This window comes from Entelurus aequoreus, linkage group LG20 (assembly GCF_033978785.1).
Source record: "Entelurus aequoreus isolate RoL-2023_Sb linkage group LG20, RoL_Eaeq_v1.1, whole genome shotgun sequence".
Taxonomy (NCBI): Eukaryota; Metazoa; Chordata; class Actinopteri; order Syngnathiformes; family Syngnathidae; genus Entelurus; species Entelurus aequoreus.
The window spans coordinates 45244612-45272611 of record NC_084750.1 but is presented as its reverse complement, the minus strand read 5'-3'; the positions used below and the strand labels follow the sequence as shown (position 1 = coordinate 45272611).

The following is a 28000-nucleotide window of genomic DNA, read 5'->3' as shown; positions in this document are numbered from 1 at the left end:
AAGTTTAAGTCTAATATGTGCTTTGCTATCGAGTTTGTTTTTTTCTCTCCCCCAGATCAACTTTCTTTTTACTCATCCTCCCCCAGCACCTACCTTCGTCCCACCTTTTACGGGCCGCCGTAAGTGGCGACCCATCAGCGTTCCCGTTCTGTTCTGTCTGACCCTAAAGGGGTCTGTGCTGGAAAGGACATTCCGTTGTGCTCCTGCAACGACGATAAAGATCCATCTATCTAGCTTGCGGGTCCATGGCGATGACTTCTGTTTTGTTTGATCAGCCGTTTTACTGCCTTGTTACGGACACAATTAAGGTGTGTAAATAAACATTAAAGGCCTACTGAAATGATTTTTTTTAATTTAAACGGGAATAGCAGATCCATTCTATGTGTCATACTTGATCATTTTGCGATATTGCCATATTTTTGCTGAAAGGATTTAGTAGAGAAAATCGACGATAAAGTTGGCAACTTTTGCTCGCTGATAAAAAAAAAGCCTTGCCTGTAGCGGAAGTAGCGTGACGTCACAGGAGCTAGTATTCCTCACAATTCCCCGTTGTTTACAATGGAGCGAGAGAGATTCGGAGCGAGAAAGTGATGATTACCCCATTAATTTGAGCGAGGATGAAAGATTCGTAGATGAGGAACGTTACAGTGAATGACTTGAGAGGCAGCGATGGACGTATCTTTTTTCGCTCTGACCGTAACTTAGGTACAAGCTGGCTCATTGGATTCTACACTCTCCTTTTTCTATTGTAGATCACAGATTTGTATTTTAAACCACCTGGGATACTATATCCTCTTGAAAATGAGAGTCGAGAACGCGAAATGGACATTCAGTGCCTTTTATCTCCACGACAATACATCGGCGAAATGCTTTAGCTACGAGCTAACGTGATAGCATCTTGCTTTAACTGCAGATAGAAACAAAACAAATAAACCCCTGACTGGAAGGATAGATAGAAAATCAACAATACTATTAAACCGTGGACATGTAAATACACGGTTAATGCTTTCCAGCCTGGCGAAGGTTAACAATGCTGTGCTAACGACGCCATTGAAGCTAACTTAGCAACCGGACTGCACAGAGCTATGCTAAAAACATTAGCTCTCCACCTACGCCAGCCAGCCCTCATTTGGTCATCAACACCCGTGCTCACCTGCGTTCCAGCGATCGGCAGAAGGACGAAGGACTTCACCCGATGCGTTTGGCGGCCCGGAGACGTAGGAAGTCAAGGTGAAGTCGGCGGCTAGCGCGGCTAGCGCTCCAACAAAGTCCTCCTGGTTGTGTTGCTGTAGTCCGCTGCTAATACACTGATCCCACCTACAACTGTCTTCTTTGCAGCCTTCATTGTTCATTAAAAAAATTGCAAAAGATGTCCAGAATACTGTGGAATTATGAAATGAAAACAGAGCTTTTTGTATAGGATTCTACGGGGTACCATAACTTCCGTTACTCGGACTTCGTCACGCGCATACGTCATCATACCGCAATGTTTCAGCCGGATATTTCCCGGGAATTTTAAAATGTCACTTTATATGTTAACCCGGCCGTATTGGCATGTGTTGCAATGTTAAGATTTCATCATTGATATATAAACTATCAGACTGCGTGGTCGCTAGTAGTGGCTTTCAGTAGGCCTTTAATTTTTCTGTGTAAACACACTATATTGTCAAAAGTATTTGGCCACCTGCCTTGACTCACATATGAAGTTAAAGTGCCATCCCATTCCTAACCCATAGGGTTCAATATGACCTTTTGCAGCTATTACAGCTTCAACTCTTCTGGGAAGGCTGTCCACAAGGTTGCAGAGTGCGTTTATAGGACTTTTCCACCATTCTTCCAAAAGTGCATTGGTGAGGTCACACACTGATGTTGGTGGAGAAGGCCTGGCTCTCAGTCTCCTTTCTAATTCATCCCAAAGGTGTTCTATCGGGTTCAGGTCAGGACTCTGTGCAGGCCAGTCAAGTTAATCCACACCAGACTCTGTCATCCATGTCTTTATGGACATTACTTTGTGCACGGGTGCACAGTCATGTTGGAAGAGGAAGGGGCCCGCTCCAAACTGTTCCCACAAGGTTGTGTAGTAGAATTTCTGACCTTTTGACCTACATTTCTTGTCTTTTAAGAATGTCCGCTCATTTTCAATTCTCTTGTATTTTGTGCCATTGAATGGACCAGTGGTGGGACAAAAGTGAATATTAAGTCGTGCCAACCTGTCTACAGAATGTGTTGACTGTCTAAAGGATTCGAGTTGTTATGGAACAGATAGGAAAAGCAACAAGACATTGACGCATTTAGATAACAAACAATGACGCACAAAAGACATATAAAAAAATGGCAGAAGACCGGAACTCGACAGTGATTTTGGCTTGTGTGTGTCTTGTTTGCTCCGGAGTGACATGTGGTCTGTCTGCACGGCCAACTCAATTCAACCTGCACTTCTGATAATGGGTAAATAAATTTGTTGTACTAAACTACTTTTGTTGCCTGTTTAAGCTTCGGACAATCCACTACAGTTGGGAGCATCGAATTGTCCAAAATGTTTTGGTATTTAAAGTTCCTTTTACAGGAACTAAGGGGCCAAGCCCAACTCCTGAAAAACAACCCCACATCATAATTCCTCCTCCACCAAATTTCGCACTCCGGCACAATGCAGTCCGAAATGTAGCGTTCTCCTGGCAACCTCCAAACCCAGACTGGTCCATCAGATTGCCAGATGGAAAAGTGTGATTCATCAGTCCAGAGAAGGCGTCTCCACTGCTCTAGAGTCCAGTGGTGATGTCCTTTACACCACGTATGGTGATGTATGGCTTAGATGCAGCTGCTCGGCCATGGAAACCCATTTCACGAAGCTCTCTGCGTACTGTACGTGGGCTAATTGGAAGGTGACATGAAGTTTGGAGCTCTGTAGCAAGTGACTGTGCAGAAAGTCTTTGCACTATGCTGACCTCTCTGTGGCCTACCACTTGGTGGCTGAGTTGCTGTTGTTCCCTAACTCTTTGGGGACGGCGTGGCGCAGTTGGGAGAGTGGCCGTGCCAGCAACCTGAGGGTTCCTGGTTCAATCCCCACCTTCTACCAACCTCGTCACGTCCGTTGTGTCCTTGAGCAAGACACTTCACCCTTGCTCCTGATGGGTCGTGGTTAGGGCCTTGCATGGCAGCTCCCGCCATCAGTGTGTGAATGTGTGTGAATGGGTGAATGTGGAAATAGTGTCAAAGCGCTTTGAGTACCTTGAAGGTAGAAAAGCGCTATATAAGTATAACCCATTTACCATTTATAATTTACCATTTAACTCTTCACTTTTCTTAGAATAAAGTTGACTTTGGAATATTTAGGAGCGAGGAAATTTCAGGACTGGATTTGTTACACAGGTGGCATCCTGTGACAGTTCCACGCTGGAAATCACTGAAAGCGGCCCATTCTTTCACAAATGTTTGTAGAAACAGTCTCCATGCCTAAGTGCTTGATTTGATACACCTGTGATTAGTGATTAGGACACCTGATTCTCATCATTTGGATGGGAGGACAAATACTTTTGGCAATATAGTGTAACTCATTTTGCAACATTGTGGGTGTGGCTCATATAAAAGGGTGCAGTCTACAGTCTGGAAAATACGGTAAACGCTTGGAGGCTTTCACGTTGGCCTTTTGTCATTCTTCACCCTCAACGTCCTACCCGTCTTTGCACAAAGCCTAATTGAGGGGAAGTGATCATAATCTATACGTGTCCCCGTGACGGACACAAACGCATTTACCGCACAGCCAAATGCGGCGTCTTCCTGGCGCACACACACGCCATTAAACACACAGGACCTATATGTGTCACAAGCATGCAGCGATCACTCCACACCTTCAGCGTATACAAAAGGAAGAAGAAGAAAAAAAGAAGCGAGGTGGAAGCGAAAGCGAGGCAGTCATGGCGGGGGGGCGTGATGCGTTTGGCATCTATACGCGCCGCAACTAAACGGCCATAGATTGTTATGTGCGTTGATGGAAACTTCAGCCAAGACGGCAGCACGTCTTCGCCTCGGGCGCCTCGGGAAGGCGGAGCGGGACTAAATGGCGAAGTTTCATCTCATCCCACTTGTTTCCCCACATGGAGATGGCGTACACGTCTTCAGGTGCGGGGAGGCAGCCGTGGCATGTTGGCGATGGGGGGTGGGGGGTGGGGGGGGGGGGGTCGGGGGTTGGCGTGAAAGAACGGGAGCAAAAAGTGGCCTCATATGATGAAGTTAAGTAGGATTGTCTAATTCAGGTTTTTTTAACCACGCGGGGGATTATGTCATTTCACCTAATTGGGTTAAAATAATGTTTTGCAAATCTGGGGCCGTACTTATCAAGCTTCTTAGAATGACTCCTAAGAAGTCTGCTAAGAGTTGACTTAAGAGTAAATAAATTCTTGGCTGAAAGCTGCACTTAAAAGTTAGTTATCAAGCGTCTTACTCACACTTTCAGCGAAGTGTAGGACTGAATCTTAAGTGTCACACTCAGAGCTGAATTACGACATTACTATGTGCCGTAAACGCAATTTTAGGTGACGTCATTTCTGTGTCCATAGAAATGACCAATCACGGAAGGGAATCCGTTGTCTAAGAATAAAGAAATATCTTGGAAATATTTAAGTGGACAATGGGAGTGTATATTTTGACAATAAACTACAAAATAATACAAAACAAACTAGTCCCCGCCGGCACTCACGCTACCGCTCCCTCTCTTCTCTCGCCCACACACTCACTGACGTCACTCACCTCACGGCCACACACATACGCTACTGTCATAACATTTTCTTTCCAATTCATTAATTAGGCAACTAATTTGAAACTGGTGTGGGTGGCTCTATATATACTAGCCCACTGCAGACACATGCAGAAATCAACAAGGAATCGAAAAGTATTAAATCTGTGACAAAAATAATATCCGCTCTGTCTAAACCAGGGGTCACCAACGCGGTGCCCGCGGGCACCAGGTAGCCCGTAAGGACCAGATGAGTAGCCCGCTGGCCTGTTCTAAAAATAGCTCAAATAGCAGCACTTACCAGTGAGCTGCCTCTATTTTTAAAATTGTATTTATTTACTAGCAAGCTGGTCTCGCGCCCGACATTTTTACTTCTAAGAGAGACAAAACTCAAAAAGAATTTGAAAATCCAAGAAAATATTTTAAAGACTTGGTCTTCACTTGTTTAAATTAATTTTTTTTTTTTTTTTACTTTGCTTCTTATAACTTCCAGAAAGACAATTTTAGAGAAAACATACAACCTTAAAAATGATTTTAGGATTTTTAAACACATATACCTTTTTACCTTTTAAATTCCTTCCTCTTCTTTCCTGACAATTTAAATCAATGTTCAGGTAAATGTATTGTTTTTATTGTAAAGAATAATAAATACATTTTAATTTAATTCTTCATTTTAGCTTCTGTTTTTTCGACGAAGAATATTTGTGAAATATTTCTTCAAACTTATTAAAAAAAAATATTCTGGCAAATCTAGAAAATCTGTAGAATCACATTTAAATCTTATTTCAAAGTCTTTTGAATTTCTTTTAACATTTTTGTTCTGGAAAATCTAGAAGAAATAATGATTTGTCTTTGTTAGAAATATAGCTTGGTCCAATTTGTTATATATTCTAAAAAAGTGTAGATTGGATTTTAACCTATTTAAAACATGTCATCAAAATTCTAAAATTAATCTTAATCAGGAAAAATTACTAATGATGTTCCATACATTTTTTTTTGATTTTTAAAAAAAAAAGATTCGAATTAGCTAGTTTTTGTCTTCTTTTTTTCGGTTAAATTTTGAATTTTAAAGAGTCGAAATTGAAGATAAACTATGTTTCAAAATTAATTGTCATTTTTTTCGTGTGTTCTCCTCTTTTAAACCATTCAATTAAGTGTAAATATCATTAATTATTAATAAAAACATAGAGTTAAAGGTAAATTGAGCACATTGGCTATTTCTGGCAATTTATTTAAGTGTGTATCAAACTGGTAGCCCTTCGCATTAATCACTACCCAAGAAGTAGCTCTTGCTTTCAAAAAGGTTGGTGACCCCTGGTCTAAACGATACCGTTTGATCAGCTGCTCGTCATCAAAAAAAACAAAACATTGTTCCATTCCCTGAACGTTGGCGCACGTCTCTCTCGCCTCAGTGCCATCCCCTGCTGGCAACTCCTAACCACTTAAGACACCTCTGAAGGTCTCTTAAATATCGTGGAGAGTAGGAGTGATTCTTAGACTTAAGAACGTTGATAAAAAGCTTTTATTCTTAAGTTTGAGAGTAGGACTAAATTTCGCAAATTCTCAGGACTTAAGTGTAAAATGGCACTCTAAGAAGCTTGATAAGTACGGCCCCAGTTTTATAACCCGCAAATGTCTAGAGCACGGCATATCCGTAGGTGGCAGCAGGTAGCTAATTGCTTTGTAGATGTCGGGAACGTGGTTTGTCCTGTTTCACAATAAACAAAAGGCGAGTGCCGCTAAGACGAGGCATTTTAGCTTAGGGATGGCTATGCTAAACGAAGCTACACTACCGTTCAAAAGTTTGGGGTCACCCAAACAATTTAGTGGAATAGCCTTCATTTCTAAGAACAAGAATAGACTGTCGCGTTTCAGATGAAAGTTCTCTTTTTCTGGCCATTTTGAGCGTTTAATTGACCCCACAAATGTGATGCTCCAGAAAGTCAATCTGCTCAAAGGAAGGTCAGTTTTGTAGCTTCTGTAACGAGCTAAAGTGTTTTCAGATGTGTGAACATGATTGCACAAGGGTTTTCTAATCATCAATTAGCCTTCTGAGCCAATGAGCAAACACATTGTACCATTAGAACACTGGAGTGATAGTTGCTGGAAATGGGCCTCTATACACCGATGTAGATATTGCACCAAAAAGCAGACATTTGCAGCTAGAATAGTCATTTACCACATTAGCAATGTATAGAGTGTATTTCTTTCAAGTTAAGACTAGTTTAAAGTTATCTTCATTGAAAAGTACAGTGCTTTTCCTTCAAAAATAAGGACATTTACATGTGACCCCAAACTTTTGAACGGTAGTGTAAAACCGAACCGGCTGCAAAGTAAACAAAAACAGAATGCTGGACGACAGCAAAGACTTACAGCGTGTGGAGCAGCAGACGGCGTCCACAAAGTGCATCCGTACATGACATGACAATCGCCACCAAAATAGGAGCGCAAGACAAGAACTAAAACACTACACACAGGAAAACATCAAAAAACCTCAAAATAAGTCACGCGTGATGTTTTGAATTCATATCCAACAATTGTGAGAATGACTTTTTACCGTCAATATTGGCTGCAGAGTTTCATTTGTCAATGATTTCTGCTGGTGGTGTGCCTCCGCATTGTTTCAATGAATGTGCCTTGGCTCAGAAAAGGTTGAAAGACACTAATCTAATTGAAACTGCAAGGGTCCAAAAAGTCTGCAGACGTCAAAAAACTGTAGCTAATTATGTTGTTTTTTTTTTTTTTCCAGTGTTTAAAGCATGCATGCACACCTGTGCTGCTGCAACACAACACCCATAGAATTATAACATGTTTAATCAGCAACATGGTGACGTCTTACCTGTGCAGTGACGTCTACATCAGTGTTTTTCAACCACTGTACCGCGGCACACTAGATACAGTCTGGTGTGTTGTGGGAGATTATCTAAATCAGGGGTCACCAACCTTTTTGAAAGCAAGAGCTACTTCTTGGGTAGTGATTAATGCAAAGAGCTACTTGTTTGATAGACACTTAAATAAATTGCCAGAAATAGCCTATTTGCTCAATTTACCTTTAACTCTATGTTATTATTAATAATTAATGATATTTACACTTAATTGAACAGTTTAAAAGAGGAGAAAACACGAAAAAAATGACAATTACATTTTGAAACATAGTTTATCTTCAATTTAACTCTTTAAAATTCAAAATTCAACAGAAAAAAAGAAGAGAAAAACTTAAAAAAAGAATTTATGGAACATCATTAGTAATTTTTCCTGATTAAGATTAATTTTAGAATTTTGATGACATGTTTTAAATAGGTTAAAATCCAGTCTACACTTTGTTAGAATATATAACAAATTGGACCAAGCTATATTTCTAACAAAGACAAATCATTATTTCTTCTAGATTTTCCAGAACAAAAATTTTAAAATAAATTCAAAAGACTTTGAAATAAGATTTAAATTTGATTCTACAGATTTTCTAGATTTGCCAGAATATTTTTTTTGAATTTTAATCATAATAAGTTTGAAGAAATATTTCACAAATATTCTTCGTCGAAAAAACAGAAGCTAAAATGAAGAATTAAATTAAAATGTATTTATTATTCTTTACAATTAAAAAAAAAAGAATTACTTGAACATTGATTTAAATTGTCAGGAAAGAAGAGGAAGGAATTTAAAAGGTAAAAAGGTATATGTGTTTAAAAATCCTAAAATCATTTTTAAGGTTGTATTTTTTGTCTAAAATTGTCTTTCTGAAAGTTATAAGAAGCAAAGTAAAAAAAATAATGAATATATTTAAACAAGTGAAGACCAAGTCTTTAAAATATTTTCTTGGATTTTCAAATTCTTTTTGAGTTTTGTCTCTCTTAGAATTAAAAATGTCGGGCAAAGCGAGACCAGCTTGCTAGTAAATAAATAAAATGTAAAAAATAGAGGCAGCTCACTGGTAAGTGCTGCTATTTGAGCTATTTTTAGAACAGGCCAGCGGGCTACTCATCTGGTCCTTACGGGCTACCTGGTGCCCGCGGGCACCGCGTTGGTGACCCCTGATCTAAATTCACCTATTTGGGTTAAAAATATTTTTTTCAAAGCAGTAATTATTTATCACTGATGACGTGTCCAAGCATCACCGTGAGGTGTATTCAAGTTCTATCACATCTGGCTGAGCCAGTGACCTCCAGGAAAGGCTGGATGACGTCCACGAAAAGAGTGGTGACAACTGGAGAGACAGTGGACAGCCCGGAGAGACGGCAACCGGGGTAGGGAAGGCCAGCCCCCTGACCTACAGCTCCCGCGAGGGGGCACCCAAATCTTGCTACGAAGAACCCTACAGGAAAATACCCCCAGGGATGCCCGAGAGGGGGGGAGGATGAGCATCCCAACAGGACGGATTTAATGGTTATGACCCAAGCAAATGGACAACGGATTACGAGCGCAGTCTGCATATGCGGCAAGGTCTGCAAGAACTCGAGAGGTCTGAAGATCCACCAGACTAAGATGGCCTGCCTTGGGAGGGAACAAGTGAAGCGACGCTCAGAAACGGCAGCAGATGCAACAGTTCCTGTTGTGCCTGCTGCAGAACCTGGTCAGACGGAGGAGGAGCCAGGTCCGGAGTCTCCCCACAGTACCCGGAACCTCCAAGCAACACGTTTCCCCCCACCAAGCAGAAAATCGGAACACCGCCGGGTAAAGTGGCCTGTCGCTAACAGCAAGGAGTGGACCAAGCTGGATGAGGACGTAGATGAAGCCCTGGAATCCATTTCGAAGGGTGACGCTGACCAGAAACTTCAAACCATGTGCTCCCTCATAATGAGCATAGGAGGTGAGCGTTTTGGAGTGGAACAGAAGCAAGGAGCAGCTAGAAACCCAGCAAAACTCAATCGGCGCGAAGTCAAGATAAGCGAGTTGAGGCAAGAACTCAAATCCTTAAGACGTCAGTTTAAGGCAGCCAAGGAAGAGGAGAGAACTCCTCTGTCGGAACTCACTAACATCGTAAGAAAGAAGCTCATCACGTTGAGGAGGGCCGAATGGCACCGAAGGAGGGGAAAGGAAAAGGCACGGAAGCGAAGCGCCTTCATAGGCAACCCCTTCACCTTCACTAAGAGGCTTTTGGGCCAGAAGCGAAGTGGTCACCTCGCTTGCCCTGTAGAAGAGATTGACCATCATCTCAATGCCACCTTCAGTGACTCTTCAAGAGATCAAGAGCTTGGCCCTTCTGAGGCACTGGTGACTCCAGCAGATCCAGTGTCCCAATTCAACAGTGATGAACCCACCCTGGCAGAGGTTAAGGAAGTTGTGAAAGCTGCTAGATCTGGTTCGGTCCCCGGCCCCAGCGGTGTACCCTACAAGGTCTACAAGCAGTGTCCACGGCTCCTCAAGCGTCTGTGGAAGATCTTGAAGGTGATTTGGCGGAGAGGGAAAGTCTCTGCTCAGTGGAGATACGCGGAGGGCGTCTGGATCCCGAAAGAAGAGAACTCCAGCAACATCGAGCAGTTTCGTATAATCTCGCTGCTCAGCGTTGAGAGCAAGATTTTCTTTAAGATCCTGTCCCAACGACTTACCGAGTTCCTCTTGAAGAACGCCTACATAGACACCTCTGTCCAGAAGGGGGGAGTACCTGGAGTGCCTGGGTGCCTGGAGCATACAGGAGTGGTGACACAGTTGATCCGGGAGGCAAGGGAGAACAAAGGAGATTTGGCAACTCTCTGGCTTGACTTAACCAACGCCTACGGATCTATCCCGCATAAACTTGTTGAAATAGCACTGACAAGACACCATGTTCCTGGGAAAATCTGTAACCTCATCATGGACTATTACAACAACTTCGAAGCAAGAGTCTCCTCAAGCCAAGTAACATCTGCCTGGCACCGCCTGGAGAAGGGCATAATCACTGGTTGTACAATCTCAGTGTCACTCTTCTCCTTGGCAATGAACATGATTGTCAAGTCTGCGGAGGTTGAATGCAGAGGGCCAAAATCAAGATCTGGGACCCGGCAGCCCCCCATAAGAGCTTTTATGGATGACTTGACAGTGATGACCACATCTGTGCCTGGGTGCAGGTGGCTCCTCCAGGGGCTTGAACGGCTCATCACATGGGCAAAGATGAGCTTCAAGCCAGCAAAGTCCAGGTCTCTGGTCCTAAAGAAAGGTAAAGTGGCCGACCATTTCCGCTTTACAGTTGGAGGGTACTTGATTCCAACGGTGACCGAAAGACCTGTTAAGAGCCTGGGCAAGATCTTTGATAGCTCCCTGAAGGACGCAGTGGCCTTGCAGCAGACAAAGAGCGACCTGACCTCATGGCTCACAGCCATCGACAAATCTGGTCTCCCAGGAAAGTTTAAAGCCTGGATGTACCAACACGGAGTCTTGCCTAGAATACTCTGGCCTCTGTTAATCTACGAGGTACCAATGACAACGGTTGAGGTACTAGAGAAGACCATCAGCCAGTTCCTGAGGAGATGGCTGGGGCTCCCTCGGTCCTTAAGCAGCATTGCTCTTTATGGCCATTCCACCAAGCTGCAGCTCCCTCTCAGGGGACTGTTGGAGGAATTCAAAGTCACCCGCTCCAGAGAGGTAATGATGTACAGAGACTCCGCAGATGTCAAGGTCGCCTCGGCAGGAATCGTTGTTAAAACCGGGAGGAAGTGGCAGGCACAAGAAGCCGTAAGCAGAGCAGAGGCGCGGTTGAGGCACAAAACCTTGTTGGGTACTGTGGCAAGGGGAAGGGCAGGCCTCGGCAGCTTTCCAAAGCCACGTTGGGACCGGGCCCGTGGCAAGGAGAAGCGCCAACTGGTCCAAGAGGAGATCCGTGCAGAGGTGGAGGAAGAACGTTGCTGCCGGATGGTCAGCATGTCCAAACAAGGGGCGTGGACAAGGTGGGAGCATGCAGAACCTCGAAAACTCACCTGGGCAGAGCTCTGGAGAGCTGAACCTCTGCGCACAAAATTCCTCATACAGTCTGTGTACGATGTCCTCCCATGCCCCGCCAACCTGCACATCTGGGGCCTAGCAGACACTCCGGAGTGTAAACTGTGCCAGAGGAGGGGCACCTTGGAGCACATCCTGAGCTGTTGCCCAAAGGCACTAGGGGAGGGGCGGTATCGCTGGCGCCACGACCAAGTTTTAAAAGCCCTGGCGGATTCTATCTGCGCAGCGATACAAAACAGCAAGTCCCAGGCCGCCCCGAAGCAGTCAATCACCTTCATCAGAGCAGGACAGAAGGCAAGCCGCCAGCCCAACTTCTCAGGAGGGCTCCTGGCCACCGCTCGTGACTGGCAGCTCCATGTTGACCTGGGAAGGCAACTCAAGTTCCCGGCCAATATCGCTTCCACGTCACTCCGCCCAGACATGGTGTTAACATCGGAGTCATCCAAGCAAGTGGTGCTACTGGAGCTGACTGTTCCCTGGGAGGAGCGAATTGACGAAGCAAATGAGCGAAAGAGGGCCAAATACACTGAGCTCACTGTAGAGTGTCGGAGTAACGGCTGGAGAGCCCGCTGTGAACCAGTCGAGATTGGGTGCAGAGGTTTTGCTGGTCACTCACTACAGCGTGTGTTCAGAATCCTTGGCATAAGAGGACTGCAGTCGAGAAAAGCCACCAAGAACATCCTAGAGGCCGCAGAAAAGGCCTCCCGGTGGCTGTGGATCCGTAGGGGGGATCCGTGGTGCGCTACTTGGACACAGGCCGGGGTCTGATCACCCCCGGCTGGGTCGCCCGGGCGAGGGTGTCTGATGATTAAAGACCCGAAACACCCTATGACCCCGGGTTTATCACTGATGACGTGTCCAAGCATCACCGTGAGGTGTATTCAAGTTCTATAGTCTGCAAATGATGTGTTGTTGTTGAGTGTCGGTGCTGTCTAGAGCTCGGCAGAGTAACCCTGTAATACTCTTCCATATCAGTAGGTGGCAGCAGGTAGCTAATTGCTTTGTAGGTGTGGGAAACAGCCGGAGGCAGTGTGCAGGTAAAAAGGTGTCTAATGCTTAAACCAAAAATAAACAAAAGGTGAGTGCCGCTAAGAAAAGGCATTGAAGCTTAGGGAAGGCTATGCAGAACCAAACTAAAACTGAACTGGCTACAAAGTCAACAAAAACAGAATGCTGGACGACAGCAAAGACTTACTGACGGCGTCCACAATGTACATCCGAACATGACATGACAATCAACAATGTCCTCACAAAGAAGGATAAAAACAACTGAAATATTCTTGTATGCTAAAACAAAGTAGATGCGGGAAATATCACTCAAAGGAAGACATGAAACTGCTACAGGAAAATACCAAAAGAAGAGAAAAAGCCACCAAAATAGGAGCGCAAGACAAGAAGTAAAACACTACACACAGGAAAACAGCAAAAAAGTCCAAATAAGTCAGGGTGTGATGTGACAGGTGGTGACAGTACACCTACTTTGAGACAAGAGCTACATTGATTGATTGAAGTCATATCCAACAATTGCAACGACGACTTTTTACTGTCAACTGACTTTAGTTTTTTAGTGACGTCTGCTGGTGGTTAGCCTCTGGATTTTTTCAACGCAAAAAATGTGCCTTGGCTCAAAAAAGGTTGAAAAACACTGCTCTACATTACTTCAGCACGCACTAACGAGCCAAGGAAATCATTTTGCATCTTAAGTGCTTATATAAAGCACACATGGAATTATAAAGCATTTAATCATGAATATAGTGATATAGTACATGTGCAATGTTGTCTTTAACATCAGGACACACTACAAGGAGGACGCCACATCAGGCTTGTGTTTAGCTGCTTGGTCGCTTTTTACGCGCGTGCACGTAAAAAATGAAAACAACACAGATTATTTAGTCACTACAGTAATTGTGTTCACATCCACAGGAACCACATGGGTTAGCCTACTCTATAGAGTATTTACAACCTTACTAGTGTTCACTTCACAGCCACAGATGGTTCATCTAGTTATTGACATTATTTACACATTACTATGACTGTTTCAGTCACTTTGTTATTTAGTCACTACAGTAATTGTGTTCACATCCACAGGAACCACATGGGTTAGCCTACTTTATACAGCATTTACAACCTTACTAGTGTTCACTTCACAGCCACAGATGGTTCATCTAGTTATTGACATTATTTACACATTACTATGACTGTTTCAGTCACTATGTTATTTAGTCACTACAGTAATTATGTTACATCCACAGGAACCACATGGGTTAGCCTACATTATACAGTATTTACACAGTATTATCTGTCACTTCCTTTGTGTGTTTCCTTGTTTTTGTATTTACTTCCCATCAGTGCTCTTATTTTGGTTTCCACTTCCTGCTTGTCACGCTGAGACCTGTGTTTTTTTCCTCACCTGCCGTTGATTGGCAGCGAGTCCACACCTGCTGCCAATCAGCATGTGTCCTATTTACGCCTTGTCTCAAGCACTCATCAGTGCTGGAAGATCGCTTTATGTTGGTAACTATTACATGCAAGACTGCTTCCTTCTATGTTTGGAGTAATAAAACTCATCTTACCTGCTCTTTGTCCTCCTGGTTCCTGCATCTTGGGGTCACAAAAACCGCAGCCATGCGAGTTCCTAACAAATAATTGCAACAAAAAAAATAAATAAGTCAGACTGTCAGTCTAATCGGCAGAATTTTACCATGAAAATAAAAGTGGTTGTGTTTTTTTGGTCTAAAAATCAGCGTACATTTGACCTCACTGTGAAATCTACAGCATCAATTTAGTTTAGTTTAGAGCAGGGGTGTCCAAACTTTTTCCACTGAGGGCCGCACACTGAAATATCAAAGCAAGCGGGGGCCATTTTGATATTTTTTATTTTAAAAACCAATACAATATATGTATGAAAAAAATATACATGTAGGCCTCCACTCAGGCTTGATCCTAGGGACCCCAAAGGGTTTAGGTAAAAAAAATCTTAAAAATGTGTCATTATTTCGTATTATTATTATTATTCAAGGTCTAAATCTGCAGATCAACATTAGGTCTATCCGTCAATATAAAGTGTTTTTTCAAGATTTAAGTTGTATGCTATTTTTGTCAAAGAAAACCCATTTTTTTTATGGAAAAAACACAGAATATGCAATATTTTACCCCAATAACATTTTAAAGTGGAATATTTGAGATTATATAATAATTGGAGTTCATAGCATAACTCATAACAACATTAAATCATTATTTATTTTGAGCAACTTAAATAGACACTTAAAAAAAGTCCCACTAAAATTATTGGGGATCCAAAAGGGTCCTGCTCAGTAAAGTATTAAAAAATAAATCATCCTTTTTTTTTTTACTTTTAACACAATAGTCTCAAGATCAACTTCAGATCTATCCGTCAATTATAACTTTTGTTGTTGTTTATGTTTTTTGTTTGTTCGTTTTAGGCCCATCAAACAAAACAGCTTAGTTTTTTTATACGGCAGACACAAAATATTTTCCCCAAAAAATATTCCAAAATGGAATATTTAATGTGACGTAATTGGAGCTTTGAATAGGTCAATAATTCATAATGACATTGATTTTGATTCATTATTATTTTTTTTGAAAGCAGCCTTCATGGCAGCTTTGTGTTATTAGAGTAAAATTGCAACATGTTCTTGTTACATTTCACCTGTTTGCTCTTTCATACCACTTTTTATGTTTTTTATTTTTTTAATAGTATTTTTAGAATGTGCCGCGGGGCTGTTAAAAAATTACCTGCGGGCCGCAAATGGCCCCCGGGCCGCACTTTGGACACCCCTGGTTTAGAGCTAATGCGACGTTACGAAACCTACAGTGAGGTCTTAAGAGGCACATACATAAAATAGAAATACTTTTTAAAATATATATATATATATAAGATAATAATAATATTTTGTAGGATTTAACCAAAAAAATAATGTGGAAATTACACAAGATAAGACAGAGAGACAACAACAACAACAACAGCAAACACAACAATAAAAACAACAACAACAATAGAGCAACATCAGCAAATACGACATGTACAAATATGATGGTAAAAGTGATAGCAAAGAAGCAATTATTGAAATAAATAATAATACAGAAATGACAATAAGCATTATTACACTACAAATGGATCAATTCAAATACCAATAGAAATAGCGCTATTGATAATGAACAATACCAATCATTTACCTTTATTATCAACAATACAATTGTTCAAATGCAACAATACATATACGTAATGATAACTTGAGATACGAAAGAATGCAGAAAAATGGAGGGGAAGAGAGAGAAGCAACCTATATTAACCTTGTAGATTGTTATAGTAACAATAGGTTAAAGCTTTGTCAGTGTGCCATGTGTTATCTAGTTTACCCTAGGGCAGGGGTCGGCAACCCAAAATGTTGAAAGAGCCATATTGGAGCAAAAATACAAAAACAAATCTGTCTGGAGCTGCAAAAAATTAAAAGCCATATTACATACAGATAGTGTGTCATGAGATATAAATGTAATTAAGGAGGACTTAAAGTAAACTAAATGACCTCAAATATAGCTACAAATGAGGCATAATGGTGCAATATGTACATATAGCTAGCCTAAATAGCATGTTAGCATCGATTAGCTTGCAGTCATGCAGTGACCAAATATGTCTGATTAGCACTCCACACAAGTCAACATCAACAAAACTCACCTTTGTGTATTCAGGCACAACGTTAAAAGTTTGGTGGACAAAATGAGACAGAAAAAGAAGTGGCATAAAACACGTCTTAGAAAGTCGGAGAAAGTTGTACATGTAAACAAACTACGGTGAGTTCCAGGACCGCCAAAATTAGTAGGACAAAACGGCGCTCGCCATATACTCGAATCAGTGAAGCATCAATCCCATCCATTTTCTACCGCTTGTCCCTTTTGGGGTTGCGGCATGTTTAGTATAAACAGTGTGCTTTATAACAATTAGGGAGGTTTGTGTCATGTTTGTCCTCCTACACAAACCATATTAAAACAAACTGTTTTTTTTTCCCCCTCATCTTTTTCCATTTTTCATACATTTTTGAAAAAGCTCCAGAGAGCCACTAGGGCGGCGCTAAAGACCCGCATGCGGCTCTAGAGCCGCGGATTGCCGACCCCCGCCCTAGGGTAACAACGTTAATTTATGTTTGATGAAACGTGATTATGTGCATGTGTGTATGTATGTATATGTACTTGTATATGTACAGTATGTGTATATGTATGTTTGTACAGTGAATGTATATGTACAGTATGTGTATATGTATGTTTATTATTGACATTATTTACACATTATTATGACTGTTTCAGTCACTATGTTATTTAGTCACTAGAGTAATCACAACTCATGTTCACATCCACAGGAACCACATGGGTTAGCCTACTCTATACAGTATTTACAACCTTACTGGTGTTCACTTCACAGCCACAGATGGTTCATGTAGTTATTGACATTATTTACCCATTACTTTTGTCTGTTTCAGTCACTATGTTATTTAGTCACTAGAGTAATCACAACTCATGTTCACATCCACAGGAACCACATGGGTTAGCCTACTTTATAGAGTATTTACAACCTTACTAGAGTTCACTTCACAGCCACAGATGATTCATGTAGTTATTGACATTATTTACTCATTACTTTGGTTCATTCACACATTACTTTGGCATTTTTGCTTTGAAGGCTCTGACATGAGCCTTCCTGGCACATTTCTGAGCAGCTTGCATTTTCATTTTTGTTTCTGCTTTAGTGGATTCTGCCTTGGATTCTGTAGCCAGTTTCTGTCCCTTTGACTCCCTCTTCACTTCTAACCGCTCTGAATGCAAACATCATAAAGAGTACAAACAATGTTTATTCTATTAGCTAACTTCCTTTATGTGAATGGCACTTTGTGATTTATAGCATGAAATAAATATTGTTTGTTTCAAAATGATTCAACTATTAAATGTCACAATACAAAGAGTAGAAATAATGGAAACAAATGCCAGTTCAGTGGCCTAGTGGTTAGACTGTCCGCCCTGAGATCGGTAGGTTGTGAGTTCAAATCCCAGCCGAGTCATACCAAAGACTATAAAAATGGGAGCCATTACCTCCCTGCTTGGCACTCAGCATCAAGGGTTGGAGTTGGGGGTTAAATCACCAAAATGATTCCCGGGCGCGGCGCGGCGGCTGCCCACTGCTCCCCAAGGGGATGGGTCAAATGCAGAGGACAAATTTCACCACATCTAGTGTGTGTGTGACAATCATTGGTACTTTAATCTTAATCTACTTTTTCGTTGTAGAACACCAATGACAATGAAAGTTAGCATTTAGACTGTAGCAAAAGTCCTCACAATCATGTGTTCTTAAAGGTGTAGTCCTCCTCTTCCAGTTTGGATTTGTTCTTACATGGTAAACAAGTCAAATGAATGTTTTATCCAGACGCATACATGTGTCCAAATGTGACCGAGTAGACACATTGTGGGTTTCCTGGACGTGGTCTACATGGCTAAAAGAAACATCTAAGGAAGACAATCACTCTGCCATCTTCCACTAGTTTTTTGATTTATAAATCGCCGGCTTGAATATTCCCTACGACTCTCTCTTCGTCGTTTGGGATGTCTGTTGTGATTTCCCTTCCTGGTTCCATGACCCGACCTATCTGGCCTCTGATTGGCCTGTCCCCAATGTTTTACCCGAGTCTCAACCAATGGTGACTCATCATAGCAAACAACCAACCAACCAATGGATGTTCTTATACGTAAACTAACCATTCATCATTGATGTTTCCCGTATAGTTTGTCCCCCGCCCGTGGAGTTACTTTGCTGCGTAGCTTCCATTTTTAAGTTCATCATTTTTAATGGAAAACCATACTTTTTACCACTGCAGCCATAAACCGGAATGGATTATCAAGAACCGTACTCATTACTGGAAAACCGTAGTTGTTGGCCGGTATGGCAATGAAACGGATCAAGATTTTAACACACATTGTAGGTCGGAGAAATAAAAGATGGATTTCCGACTATCCATCCATCCATCCATCCATTTCCTTCCGCTTATCCAAGGTCGGGTCGCGGGGGGCAGCAGCCTAAGCAGAGAAGCCCAGACTTCCCTCTCCCCAGCCACTTCGTCCAGCTCCTCCCGGGGGATCCCGAGGCGTTCCCAGGCCAGCTGGGAGACATAATCTACCCAATGTGTCCTGGGTCTTCCCCGTGGCCTCCTGCCGGTCGGATGTGCCCTAAACACCTCCCTAGGGAGGCGTTCGGGTGGCATCCTGACCAGATGCCCGAACCACCTCATCTGGCTCCTCTCCATGTGGAGGAGCAGCAGCTTTACTTTGAGTTCCTCCCGGATGACAGAGCTTCTCACCCTATCTCTAATGGAGAGACCCGCCACCCGGCGGAGGAAACTCGTTTGGGCCGCTTGTACCCGTGATCTTGTCCTTTCGGTCATAACCCAAAGCTCATGACCATAGGTGAGGATGGGAACGTAGATCGATTGGTAAATTGAGAGCTTTGCCTTCTTGCTCAGCTCCTTCTTCACCACAACGGATCGATACAGCGTCCGCATTACTGAAGACGCCGCACCGATCCGCCTGTCCATCTTGCTCACGAGTGGATTTCCGCCTAGAGACGTAAAAATCCCATGCCTGGACTTCCATTTGAGATGTGGCTGTGGAAGTTTAATGAGAGCACAATCCCGTCAAAGGTACACACCTGCACAGAAGTGGCAGCCCGCACCCTCTGCAACACAAACAGAGAGACTGAGGAATCAAGGCCTAAATGAGGGTCGACACTCCTTTCTCTCACAATCCATTTCCCTCCACGGTGGTCACGCCGGCACCTAATAATCTTCCTCCATCTCGCCACTGGCCCACAATGGAAGACGACACCGGCAACAATACTCATTTAGTTTCTGTCCTTCTCCCGCGGACGGCCATGCGGACCGCCGCTGACCTCCCGTGCGGGCGCCGCATAACGGAAGCTAACTCTCCAACCCAAGTGTGCGATCATTAGCACATCCAGAGCGCTTCTTCGGACGCCGCCGACAAGCGGGAACGCGTGTGATTAAACGGGAAACCTGGCAGCGTGTCCCCCCCCCCACCCCCCGGCCCCTTACAGATTATGGCTTGACATTTGGAGTCAGAGCTGGTGAAATGTCAGACGGGTTATGACAGGAATGGTGATAGGCAGATTATGACTGACCTCTGACCTGCGACGTCTGAAAGGTCACGGCTCACTCAACTGCTCGCTGGCTAATGTGCTTTCAGATCACGGACTGGAAGAAAGCTGGAAGAATTCAGAGGGATTGTTTGCGATACAGACCGTTTCTTCGTAAGGCTTCGTCTTCCATTGATAAACTGAGAGATTCAACAACAAATACTTTGGTAGAACATCTCTGAAGGTTCTGGACTCCTGTCTCTATGCCAGTTGTATTGCTCATAGATGCGGTCTTTATATCAGCAGTCTGAGAGGATGGTGACTAAGTACTAGGGACCGAACGGTTTATGAAAAGAAAAACAAACTAGACATGGAACTAGAGTCAAACCGAAATTGGAATTGGCCAATTAAACGTGGAATTTGACATAAAATGAATGAAATGCCGTCACCCTGAGAAGAAAGGAACTTTTGTGTGGGGGAATCACGCGTCACTCGTCCCCCGAAGCACTCGAGCGCCCCCTAGCAGACTAAACTATGTCGAAAAGGCCCCTTGAAACATTGGCTGGACAGGAGACCACGTCTCATCTGCTTGTGCTGTTGTGGACCACGTCACCCATGCAAGCCTCCACCAGAAAACGTAGCGACCATCAAGCCCCCTAAAGAACACGCTTGCAGCCTTCACAACAAAATCTCTTTTGCGCAACTTCCTGTGAGACCGCACTCACAAAATAAAAGTTTAAAAAAAGGAGCTTACATAAGTCATTTGTACTTAAAGGCCTACTGAAATGCGATTTTCTTATTTAAACGGGGATAGCAGGTCCATTCTATGTGTCATACTTGATCATTTCGTGATATTGCCATATTTTTGCTGAAAGGATTTAGTAGAGAACATCGACGAAAAAGTTGGCAACTTTTGGTCGCTGATAAAAAAGCCTTGCCTGTACCGGAAGTAGCGTGACGTCACAGGTTGAAAGGCTCCTCACATCTGCACATTGTTTACACCAGCAGCGAGAGCGTTTTGGACCGAGAAAGTGACGATTACCCCATTAATTTGAGCCAGGATGAAAGATTCGTGGATGAGGAACGTGAGAGTGAAGGACTAGAGTGCAGTGCAGGACATATCTTTTTTCGCTCTGACCGTAACTTAGGTACAAGCTGGCTCATTGGATTCCACACTTTCTCCTTTTTCTATTGTGGATCACGGATTTGTATTTTAAACCACCTCGGATACTATATCCTCTTGAAAATGAGAGTGGAGAACGCGAAATGGACATTCACAGTGACTTTTATCTCCACGACAATACATCGGTGAAGCTCTTTAGCTACGGAGCTAACATGATAGCATCATGCTTAAATGCAGATAGAAACAAAATAAATAAGCCCCTGACTGGAAGGATAGACAGAAGATCAACAATACTATTAAACCATGGACATGTAACTACACGGTTAAAGCTTTCCAGCCTGTCGAAGCTTAACAATGCTGTTGCTAACGACACCATTGAAGCTAACTTAGCTACGGGACCTCGACAGAGCTATGCTAAAAACATTAGCTATCCACCTACGCCAGCCAGCCCTCATCTGCTCATCAACACCCGTGCTCACCTGCGTTCCAGCGATCGACGGAGCGACGAAGGACTTCACCCGATCATAGATGCGGTCGGCGGCCCGGAGACGGAGGAAGTCAAGGTGAGGTCGGCGGCTAGCGCGTCTGCTATCCAAGTCAAAGTTCTCCTGGTTGTGTTGCTGCAGCCAGCCGCTAATACACCGATCCCACCTACAACTTTCTTCTTTGCAGTCTTCATTGTTCATTAAACAAATTGCAAAAGATTCACCAACACAGATGTCCAGAATACTGTGGAATTTTGCGATGAAAACGGAGCTTTTTGTATTGGATTCAATGGGGTCCGAATACTTCCGTTCACTCCGTGACGTCACGCGCATACGTCATCATACATAGACCTTTTCAACCGGAAGTTTCCCGGGAAATTTAAAATGTCACTTTATAAGTTAACCCGGCCGTATTGGCATGTGTTGCAATGTTAAGATTTCATCATTGATATATAAACTATCAGACTGCGTGGTCAGTAGGCCTTTAACAAGAAGACTAGCAAAGCTAGTAAATATAAACTTAGATGAAAATAAACACCCAAAGGTAAGCAAACAAGACTGCCAGACAATGTGTGGCGTGAGGCAGAAATAAACAGCTCTTTGATTAGTGACTGGGAGCAGGTGAGCGTCCCGACCATTAATCAGAGTCAGGTGCAGAAAATCAGCACAGAAGGTAAGTATGAAAACAAACGAGGTTGCTGAAACAGAAATAAACAACAACTAAGGAAATACCAAACTGACCCGGGCAACGAACCATGACACTACCGCCTTTGCACTCAGTGATTCTACACCAGAGTACTGCACACCTGTGTGGTGCTGATCCTCCTATGTACACAAGGTAGACGCAGAGCCCAACGAAGCATGCAGGATCATCACCGCATGTCAACTTGTGGGAAGATCACCCCCAGCAATACGCAGCAAGGATTTAGCAAAAGCGAATAAAAAGGAGAGAACTGACCGACCCCGTACACCCCCTTACACCAATACATTCAAGTCCCAAGCCACCTGACATCTGGGAAAGGTTTTAATACTGTACACCCACTGCCAGAAGGAATGGCCATGAAAACCTACAGGAAATATACAAGATCCAAAAGAAAACTTCCACCGGGCACGGCACTGGAAAGGAGAGAGTGGTAAGCACTAAACAAGGCACGTGCAAAACCGGCACAAATACGGCAAGGTGGGGTCCAAAAAGTGACAGGCGGAGCAAGTGTGGTGAACCCTGACAAGACCTTCATCACATCAAGGAACAATGCCCTCTAAACCAGCTCACAAACAACCACCTAAACTCTATTTGGTCTTACAAGATAAGATGATGATGAATATATACATTGTTATTATTTATTTAATTAGAATGTATTTAGCTTAGTACTGCGTAATTGTAACTATATTTATTGTTCATCAATCTTTGAGTCCCTCCTTTTGCGGTATATTTCATTTATTTTTGTAGTCAGTCTGACCAAAGCCTTGATAATGGTCTTTCTAACACATGGTTTGGTAACACTGGACAAGGTGGATCCTGCATACCTGTAAGTAGGTCAGATAGAAAGACTGAATAGAATGAAAACCCAGAGTGGATTACTAATTCAGTGTTAATATTTGAGTGGGCTGGAAGAGCTTAGTGCATCATGGGAAGTCTTAAGGCGTCTAGACCGTGAGCAGTGTGACGAAGAGAGGATTCAGTAGCGTGTAGCCTCAGGTGAACTATTAGCAGTGACAACCAAGCATACTCAACCAGTCTTTGAAAAAGTCTGAAGCATTCTAATGATCTGGCGGAATTGATTCTTGACATCTTCAAGCCAATTAAGCAAAATTAAAGGCCTACTGAAAAGATTTTTTTTTATTTAAAGGGGAATAGCAGATCCATTCTATGTGTCATACTTGATCATTTCGCGATATTGCCATATTTTTGCTGAAAGGATTTAGTAGAGAAAATCGACGATAAAGTTCGCAACTTTTGCTCGCTGATAAAAAAAAGCCTTGCCTGTAGCGGAAGTAGCATGACGTCACAGGAGCTAGTATTCCTCACAATTCCCCGTTGTTTACAATGGAGCGAGAGAGATTCGGACCGAGAAAGTGACGATTACCCCATTAATTTGAGCGAGGATGAAAGATTCGTAGATGAGGAACGTTACAGTGAAGGACTTGAGAGGCAGTGATGGACGTATCTTTTTTCGCTCCGACCGTAACTTAGGTACAAGCTGGCTCATTGGATTCCACACTCTCCTTTTTCTATTGTAGATCACAGATTTGTATTTTAAACCACCTGGGATACTATATCCTCTTGAAAATGAGAGTCGAGAACGCGAAATGGACATTCAGTGCCTTTTATCTCCACGACAATACATCGGCGAAATGCTTTAGCTACGAGCTAACGTGATAGCATCTTGCTTTAACTGCATATAGAAACAAAAAAATAAAGGATAGAAGGAAGGATAGATAGAAGATCAACAATACTATTAAACCGTGGACATGTAAATACACGGTTAATGCTTTCCAGGCTGGCGAAGGTTAACAATGCTGTGCTAACGACGCCATTGAAGCTAACTTAGCAACTTAGCAACGGGACCTCACAGAGCTATGCTAAAAACATTAGCTCTCCACCTACGCCAGCCAGCCCTCATCTACTCATCAACACCCGTGCTCACCTGCGTTCCAGCGATCGGCAGAAGGACGAAGGACTTCACCCGATGCGTTTGGCGGCCCGGAGACGTAGGAAGTCAAGGTGAGGTCGGCGGCTAGCGCGGTTAGCGCGGCTAGCGCTCCAACAAAGTCCTCCTGGTTGTGTTGCTGTAGTCCGCTGCTAATACACTGATCCCACCTACAACTGTCTTCTTTGCAGCCTTCATTGTTCATTAAACAAATTGCAAAAGATGTCCAGAATACTGTGGAATTATGAAATGAAAACAGAGCTTTTTGTATAGGATTCTACGGGGTACCATAACTTCCGTTACACTGACTTCGTCACGCGCATACGTCATCATACCGCGACGTTTCAGCCGGATATTTCCCGGGAAGTTTTAAAATGTCACTTTATAAGTTAACCCGGCCGTATTGGCATGTGTTGCAATGTTAAGATTTCATCATTGATATATAAACTATCAGACTGCGTGGTCGCTAGTAGTGGCTTTCAGTAGGCCTTTAAGTTGAAGTGCTATTACTGTTACTAGTTTGCAGTAGAAAGAAGACCTAACCAGGGTTGTACGGTATACCGGTCGGTACTAGTAAAGTACTGCGATACTAATGAGTTGGTACTATACCACCTCTGAAAAGTACCGGTTCCCCTTTTTTTGTTTATACAGGCATGACGGCACGCCGTTGTCAACGTCGTGACATTGCTGGTTCTGCGAGCAGAGGAGCGTGTTCGGCAGCGCGCACACACAGAGTACTTACAAGCAGACACAGTGTGTGGACAGAAAAGGGAGAATGGACGCATTTTGGTGTAAAAAGTAAAGATTCAAGAACTCCTTCATTCCGTACTCCATCCAGCTGTATAATCACTCGCCATACAGCAATAGATGACATCTGCCTATTACCTGACACCTGACACGTTAGCTACTTCTCTTTGTTTATAACGTCTATTTTCTATTTCCTGCTGGACCTACTCTCTATTTTATGCTGCTGCTGTCATATATACTGTATATACTGTAATATTGTACATGGTCATTGGTTTATATTGTATATATGTTATAGACATAATATAATATATCTGTATATAAATTACTCTGTACACATATTTATATATTCGTATATATGTTAGATTTTTTTATAGCTATATTAGTCTATTTATACCTGCATTGTCCTTTCCATCATTGTAACTGAGCTACTGTGTTGAACAATTTCCCTTGTGGGTCATTAAAGTTTTACTAAGTCTAAGTCGAAGTGTAAAAAGTAAAGATAAAGGTGAAGTTATAACACTGAAACACCCTCAGGAAGAGCTGCTTTAAGACATGGCTGGCTAGCTACCGGCTAACGTCCATCCGCAGTGTTTTAGCTACTTCTAAATCACTAATACATGGCGACAAATAAAGTAAGTTCCTTCCACGTAGCATTATCACTGGAGGACGAGGAATATGCTTCACTACACACCGTAGGAGGATACAATAGCTAGTGCTGCTCAATGTAAACAAACGCCATGGGTGGATCTACACCTGACATCCACTGTAATGATACCAAGTACAAGAGCGTATCTAGTCGATACTACTATGATTACATCAATATTTCTTATCAAAATCTTTTTTTCCTTTTTTTAAAATGTATATTATGTTTATAAAGTCAGTAAATACGTCCCTGGACACATGAGGACTTTGAATATGACCAATGTATGATCCTGTAACTACTTGGTATCGGATCCATACCTAAATGTGTGGTATCATCCAAAACTAATAATAATAATAATACCTGGGATTTATATAGCGCTTTTCTAAGTACCCAAAGTCGCTTTACATGTTAAAAACCCATCATTCATTCACACCTGGTGGTGGTAAGCTACTTTCGTAGCCACAGCTGCCCTGGGGTGGACTGACGGAATGTCAAGTATCAAAGAAGAGAAGAATAAGTGATTATTACATTTGAACAGAAGTGTAGATAGAACATGTTAAAACAGAAAATAAGCAGATATTAACAGTAAATGAACAAGTAGATTAACAATACATTTTTACAGTTTGTCCCTCATAATGTGTACAAAATAATAGGTGTATAAATGACACAATATGTTACTGCAGACTAATTAGGAGTCTTTGTTTGTTTACTTACTACTAAAAGACAAGTTGTTTATTTTATTTAAGGACTAAATGACAATAATAAACATATGTTTCATGTACACTAACATTTGTTGTTAAAATAAAGCCCATAATGACATTTTTTGTGGTCCCCTCTATTTAGAAAAGTATTGAAAAGTACCAAAATATCGGTATAGGGACAACCCTACCCTACACAAAACTGTACAAACTACCACAGAATGATAGCTTTGTGTAGACCAGGGGCCGTACTTATCAAGCTTCTTAGAGTGCCATTTTACACTTAAGTCCTGAGAATTTGCGAAATTTAGTCCTACTCTTAAACTTAAGAATAAAAGCTTTTTATCAACGTTCTTAAGTCTAAGAATCACTCCTACTCTCCACGATATTTAAGAGACCTTCAGAGGTGTCTTAAGTGGTTAGGAGTTGCCAGCAGGGGATGGCACTGAGGCGAGAGAGACGTGCGCCAACGTTCAGGGAACGGAACAATGTTTTGGTTTTTTTGATGACGAGCAGCTGATCAAACGGTATCGTTTAGACAGAGCGGATATTATTTTTGTCACAGATTTAATACTTTTCGATTCTTTGTTGATTTCTGCATGTGTCTGCAGTGGGCTAGTATATATAGAGCCACCCACACCAGTTTCAAATTAGTTGCCTAATTAATGAATTGGAAAGAAAATGTTATGACAGTAGCGTATGTGTGTGGCCGTAAGGTGAGTGACGTCAGTGAGTGTGTGGGCGAGAGAAGAGAGGGAGCGGTAGCGTGAGTGCCGGCGGGGACTAGTTTGTTTTGTATTATTTTGTAGTTTATTGTCAAAATATACACTCCCATTGTCCACTTAAATATTTCCAAGATATTTCTTTATTCTTAGACAACGGATTCCCTTCCGTGATTGGTCATTTCTATGGACACAGAAATGACGTCACCTAAAATTGCATTTACGGCACATAGTAATGTCGTAATTCAGCTCTGAGTGTGACACTTAAGATTCAGTCCTACACTTCGCTGAAAGTGTGAGTAAGACGCTTGATAACTAACTTTTAAGTGCAGCTTTCAGCCAAGAATTTATTTACTCTTAAGTCAACTCTTAGCAGACTTCTTAGGAGTAATTCTAAGAAGCTTGATAAGTACGGCCCCAGGTGTCCAAAGTGCGGCCCGGGGGCCATTTGCGGCCCGCAGCTAATCGTTTACCGGCCCCCCACACATTCTGCAAAAATTGCAAAATTGATAGTATTGCAAAAATAAAAAATAAACATTTTAAAAAAGTGGAATGAGGTGAAATCTAACGAGAAAACGTTGCAATGTTGACACAAAACTGCCATGCAGGCTGTTTTTTTTTTCTTTTGTCTTTGTTTATTTTTATGTTTTTTTGCCATTGCTCGAAAAAAAAAAAAAAAAAAAAAAAAAGACAAAAAATCTATGTTACAATGAATTATTACTTAAAAAATGTCACTTTAAAATGTTTTATGTGGAAAAAGTATTGCATATATTGTGTGGTTGCCATATAAAAACATAAAAGTTTTATTTGACAAAAGAGCATAAAACAAACAAAATAATAGTTCAAATGTAAAATGGACAGATATATCTGAAGTTGATCTCGTAATTTAAGTGTGAAAAGTAAAAAAAAAACTAATAAAAATGTATCACTTTATGAGTGGGAGACCTTTTGGATCCCAAATATATTTAGTGGGAATTTATTGAACTTTTCACTGTGATTACTCAAACATATTAAAGAATTAAAATCAATGGTGTCCTGCATTATTGATCTTTTAAAGGCCTACTGAAATGAATTTTTTTTATTTAAACGGGGATAGCAGATCTATTCTATGTGTCATACTTGATCATTTCGCGAT

At 42.1% G+C, this 28000-nt stretch overlaps 1 long non-coding RNA gene and 1 pseudogene across 1 annotated transcript in view; one reads left to right on the top strand and one right to left on the bottom strand.

Annotated features, from left to right (window-relative positions):
* The window catches only part of LOC133636298 (uncharacterized), a 174399-nt gene extending 156546 nt beyond the window's left edge, over nt 1–17853 (bottom strand). Inside the window, exons 1-2 of the long non-coding RNA XR_009822215.1 lie at nt 17747–17853; nt 14218–14279 (exon numbers count right to left, since the gene is read on the bottom strand). This is a non-coding gene — a long non-coding RNA (uncharacterized LOC133636298). The remainder of the gene's footprint in view (nt 1–14217; nt 14280–17746) is intronic.
* On the top strand, nt 9139–12449 carry LOC133635704 (uncharacterized; annotated as a pseudogene).
* Nucleotides 17854–28000: the final 10147 nt, after the last annotated feature.